Consider the following 6,227-nt stretch of genomic DNA (forward strand, 5'->3'; position numbering starts at 1 on the left):
AGGGGAATGTTTAAGACTGAAAAAGCTTCCCAGTTTTGATGCTGAATAACATAACTGATATTTTAAAGCTGTTGGAAACTTTACAACCCTAGTCCGTGTTTCAGGAAAAGGCCAGAGCCTGTACTAGAACTTGAAGGATTTAGAGATCAAAGCAAAGCCATGACTATTGACTAAATATTTTGAGAGCAGTGAGTACATTTTTAAAATAATGAAGATTAGTTTTGTTAACTCTTATGAAGCCATACACACAAAACATATATATAATTGATATATAGGAATTCTTACCAAATAACTTAAGAATAATTACCACATTTGAGGTAAGAGATGTGTTACTGGATTTTTAGCTAGGCCTGTGGAAACCTTTCTGACAAAAGTCTATTGAAGTCAGAATTCATTCTTAGAAGTATTATTTACAAGTAAAATATTATCTCTGTGGGGTGTCCCCAAATGTGTCCCTCAGAGACAGGAGGATGATTCAGTTGTCCTTTCATTCAGAAAATAGGGGCCTGTGACACTAAAGCAAGGCTCATGTCATCTTTTGGGTCTACACATCTTTTTAAATAATTACTCTGGTTCTTTTATAGTTTAGAAATCATAGTAAAAACGATTTCTAAGTTTGATTTTTCTTTTGAGAGTGTTTTTTCATCTTAGCTCTTATGTTAGTCTACACAGTCAACAAATTTAAAATCTGATCAGACCTGACCTGTGGTGGTGCAGTGGATAAAGCGTCGACCTGGAACACTGAGGTCGCCGGTTCGAAACCCTGGGCTTGCCTGGCCAAGGCACATAGGGGAGTTGATGCTTCCTGCTCCTCCCCCCTTCTCTCTCTCTGTCTCTCCTCTCTCTCTCTCTCCCTCTCCCTCTCTCTCCTTTCTAAAATGAATAAATAAAAAAATAAAAAAACTAACTGCTCATGTCACACTCAGAACTGTCCTTTTACAAGCTCTTAGCCTTTTAAATTGACACCAGTTGGAAGAATTTGATGACTATAGTGCCATGGGCTCAATAGTGAAATTCTCAGCAACATTATTTGGTAAGATTGCAGCCTGGATTTTTTCCCCCAACAATTTATTTATTATAAAAATCTTTCAAACATAAAAAAGTTAACATTTTCCAGTGTGCTCACCATCCAGATGCTAGTCAGCACTAACTGTGTTTGTGTTGTCCATATCCATCCAGTTCATCAACTCACACCATTTTCTGATTCACTTTAAATTGCAGACATCGGTACACTTCATACTAAATACTTCATACCGTATCATTAACTAGAGTTCAGTACTTTTTATATAAAGTTAGCATACAATGAAATGCATAAATCTTAAGCGTACATCCACTGACTTGGTAAATGCATATAGGGCTATCAAAATATAAAATGTTATCAGAAGATTCACACGTGGCCCTTTTAAGTCAACCTTTGTCCCCACCCAACCCCCAAAGGCAACCACTGTTCTTTTTCTTTTCATATATAGGATTTGTCTGTTTCAGATCTTTGTGTAAATAGAATCACACAGCATGTACTCTTTCTAGAAGTACCACGGTTTGGAGATTTGTCCATGTTGTTGGGTGTGTTAGCAGCTCACTTTTTATTGCTGGATAGTATTCCATTGGATGACTATAGTGCAGTTTATCCATTTTCCTATTTACGACTACCTGGGCTGTTTTCAGTGTTGGCAATTATAAATAAAGCTGCTCTGATTATTGTTAATGTAAGTCTAATGTGAACACAGGCTTTCATTTCTCTTGGGTGAATACCTAGGATTAGAATTTCTGTGTCATAGGGTAGTTTTAAAAGGAACTGCCATACCTTTTTCCAGGATAGTTGTGCTGTCTGTGGATGTTGGATTTTCACTATATTTTTGGGTATGTAGAAAGGTGTAAACATTTTTTATGATCCATATTTAAAATACTAGAAGTGGTTATGGGATAGAATCGACATTGTTCACAATTGGCAGTTGGTGTTATTTGAGGTAAACAGACACCTGTCTGCCCGAAACAGTCCCAATGGGTTTCTGTACCTGGAATTTTAACATTATTTTCACTCTTTGAGAGATTAAAGCACTTACCTAGCATGGTGATATGTTAGCTGGAAGAAATAACACTGAATTGTTTATACTACTAACTTATCACCCATTTTCAGTTGGTAAAATAAGATTGATAATTGAACATAAAAGATTTATTTCTGTTTAATGGGGGCAGAAAGAATAAAAATCATGTACTACTTAGTCCCACGTACAGCAGTGTGAGAGAACTATCTGGATAGGGAATGCCCCCAGGTTGTGGTCAAGAAAACAGAAAACTGGCTGGGAAGAATTCTACCTCACAGTTGTGCATAAGGGATAACTATGTTTTTGCAGGACATTTTAGCATTTACAAATCCTATTTTCAGTGTTGTCTCTATTCAGTACCACCCAGCTATTGTGATTTCACACCCTAGTGACCTTCTTAACCACTGTGTTTTACCTTCCTCGCCTGTTCTATTACATATAACAGTTACCTGCCTGTAAAATTATTATATTTATGTTCCCATTGCTCATGTTCAAAGATATTTATGAACGGTTCATCCAGTCTTTCCTATTCAACTTTTAAGGGCTGGGATATTTGGTTTCTACTGTAAATTCTTATAATGTTCTATACATTGTCAATGCAATAAAATGTTAAAGACTACAATGAATAGCTGCATATTGAATATGTATTTATTTGATATGTTATCACTTTGGACAATAAGTTTGGTTTCTGTAAATAAACAAAGTCTAGGGAGAATTAAGTCATACTGATTTCTGTAACATGATCTGATGAATTCTGCTTCTATTCACATTACTTTTTGTAAAATTTTAAGTTTGCTTTTTAACGTTCCACACTCTAAATGTGAAAACTTTCATCTTTTCTTGTCAAGAGTCCCTTCTAAATGCAACATCTTCTAGAAGGGGCAACACTTGAATTGAGTATTTGCTAATACTGTTAGGACACCGCCCCCTACCGGGGACTGCTCAACAACCAGTGCAAAGGAGTGGATGGTGCTGGGCAAGGGGCCCAGGACTGGCGGTGTACATTCCGGCAGAGAAGATCAGAAGGGAACAGTGTGAGGGCACAAAAAGAGACGTCTGCTTTGCAGTTCTCCATGAGCTGGTCTGTTTTAATATACAAGTTTGCAAATCCAAAAGTAGTTAGGAAATGGAATTCTGAGGAGTGGTTTCAAATAAAATACTGTTCATTCTGAGGAGTGGTTTCAAATAAAATACTGTTCATATCCTGAGTGTTCATTCTGAACGAAAGCTTCCTTTCAGTTTCTTGATCTTAAACCTTTGTTTTTTGTTTTCTTTTTAAAATAAGTTTGATTCCATCCTTGGGTTTGATTGAAATGTCCCTTTGTTTCAGCCCTGTTAATTATTCAAGCCTAACCAGTCTGTGGATGCCAGGGGTGAGAGGGATATCACATTGCAGTGGTAATCAGTACTTTGAAGACTAAGACATGGATGAAAGAAATTGAAGAAGACTCAAACAAATGGAAAGATAATCTGTGATTATAGATGGGAAGAATTTATATTGTTAAAATGTTCATACACCCCAAAGCCCTCTATACATTCAATGTAATTTCTGTCAGAATTCCAATGGCGTTTTTCACAAAAATATTTTTGAAATCCTAAAATTTGTGTAATCCCAAAAGACGACAAATAGTCAAGGCAATCGTGAGAAAGGACAGAGCCAGAGGCATCACACTTCCTGTTATCAAACTATTACAGAGCTTATAGTAAGCAAAATAGTTTGGTACTGACATAAAAATACACACAGACCAATGGAACATAATTGAGAGCTCAGAAAGTAAAAGTTAAAATATATGGTCAACTAATACATGGCAAGGAAGCTAAGAAAACTCAGTGGAGAATGGGTAGTCTCTTTAATAAATGACATTGGGGGAAACTGGGCAGCCACAGGCAGAAAAATTAAATGGATCTCTGTTTTACACCACTCACAAAAATTCTTCATGGACTAAAGACAACAGAAGACTTGAAACTAAAATTACTAGAAGAAATTTAGGGGGAAAGCTGCTTAACATTGATTTTGACAACAATTTTTTATGTCACCAAAAGCACAAACCATGAAAGCAAAAACTAAGTAGGACTACATCAAACTACACTGATTTGTGTAAGGCCGGTGGCCATGGCCATGCAGATTTGCACTGAATTTGGGCAGATGGTAAAGAAACTGGGTCCAGAAAATGGTGGGCCATTCTGTTTATTAGAATCTTGCAACGGTGTACTAGCGAACAGGCAGGGAGGACTGCATCTCTCTGAGGACTCCCAGGCAAAACAGGCTGAGAGAAAAACCCCTTCTCCGGAAAACAATAGCAAAAAATGGCCCCTCTTAATGGCGACAGGCAATCTGCAATCTATAGTCTGCTGCCCTGTTCTCTGCACCAATCAGGCAAAGTACAAGTGAGGAAGCCCTAACACACTTGTTTGCCCAACATTCCACCCCTTTAGGGTTGCTTGCTTCGCAATCTACATGACAGGTATCTTCTAGCGATGATCCCTGTGTGAGGAGTGAGGTACATTACATAAACAGACAACAGCAACAGCACAAGTTATACAATTACAATAATTATAAGGTGCCCTTCATAATGTCTCCCTGAGCACTCTGCCCAAGGGCCCACCTCTAGTCCCTTCTCCCACGGTAGGTGAGAAGGCCTGTATAGTCCAGGGCTGAGTCCATGGAAACTGTAAAGTATCCTTGGTGTCTCTGCAATTGGATGAGAGCAGCTTCCTGGTGCAGGAGGGTCTCCACCAGAGTTGCCTCCCCCCATCAGGGTTTCTCATGCTGTCCAAAAGTGGCATGTCCATCCAACAAGGGAGCTGGTGCCCCTCTGGGTACAGTCTAAGAGTCCATGGCACCATTCAGTGGTCAGTCCAATGAAAGCCCAGCTGTCTGCAAATCACCAAGGTAAAGGTCCATTACAGGCAACTAGGCATACAGCTCTTTATTAATGGACCTCAGCGCCTTTCCATAAGTGCTCTGTCTGTTGCCACAATCCCCATTTGAACCCCTCAGCAAGCTTACAGGGCCTGGTGGGGTCAACACATTCAAGGCCTGTGCTACCTTGATAGTTCTCTTGTCTATTGCTGCTACCACAGCAAAAAAAGCATCTATTTTCATGCCAACACCTGCTGCACATTAGAAGATGATCAATGAATTATCAATTTCACATGGGGCCTCAGGCCTCCCCACCCATCCCGGTTAGGTGGGTCTCTTGGCCTTCTCTGTATTTAAACTAGAACAATGGGTCTTGAGGAGGATCCTCTCCCACAGCTATCTCCATCATAAAATCTTGTAATCATGCCTCTGCCTTTTCAGCATCTGGAACTTCTGTCCCGACTCAAGCTGCCACCAAAACTCCAAAATAACTTTATTAGACTTGCCACCTAATTTCTCCCTATCTGCCTCAGCCACAGTTAAATCTTCCCGCATCTGTGATTGGGTAACATTTATAGGCCTGTTTCTCTTGTTGGGCGGGGGGCAGCACAGGCAGCAGCCTATGCAGCCTTACAGTCCCGTGCTTCCTCCAGCTCCCCCAAATCTGCTACCATCTGTGTAACTGCATTCATGGGCCGACCCACAGAGGGACCCAAGAGAGTCACTAGTGACTCAAAAACGGCAGAAGGGGTGCTGCAGAGAGTAAGGTCCCTCATCCCTGCCATGAACACTTCCTCATCTGGTCCATGAGACCTGGGATTGAAAGCAGCATTCTTTATACCTAGTTCCCAAAGGACCTTTACTAGCTCCCTATAGAAATGCCATCTACTCATTGCTCCTGGCAAGTCTCTGGCATTCTGCCAGACTATATGAATGATTGACATCACCCATTCTAATAGGGTATGGTTTCCTGGGTTGTCCTGGCAGTTCTGATGATGCTACCTTAAGGAGGAGTGTGGCCAATTTCTCCATCTTTGTTCTGAAGAGCATGATGCCATCCACCCCTTACGTCCCACAACTGCAGCAACCAGGCTGCCAGGGGTTCAGTGGGTTTCTGCCTAAATTGCACCCCCAACTCCAATAGCTCTGCCTGGGTGTAAGGACAGACCACAGAGTGCTCCACTACCTGTGGAAGGTGCTGTGCCAGCCCCTGAGGGACTCTTGGCTGCTGGGTTTTTACCTTCTGGGTGACCATTGGCTGGGCTCTGTTGATGGCAGCTTCAGCCTAAGACTCCTGATCCTCAGAAGAGGAGGAATTG

This window comes from Saccopteryx bilineata, chromosome 5 (assembly GCF_036850765.1).
Source record: "Saccopteryx bilineata isolate mSacBil1 chromosome 5, mSacBil1_pri_phased_curated, whole genome shotgun sequence".
In the NCBI taxonomy this organism is placed as follows: Eukaryota; Metazoa; Chordata; class Mammalia; order Chiroptera; family Emballonuridae; genus Saccopteryx; species Saccopteryx bilineata.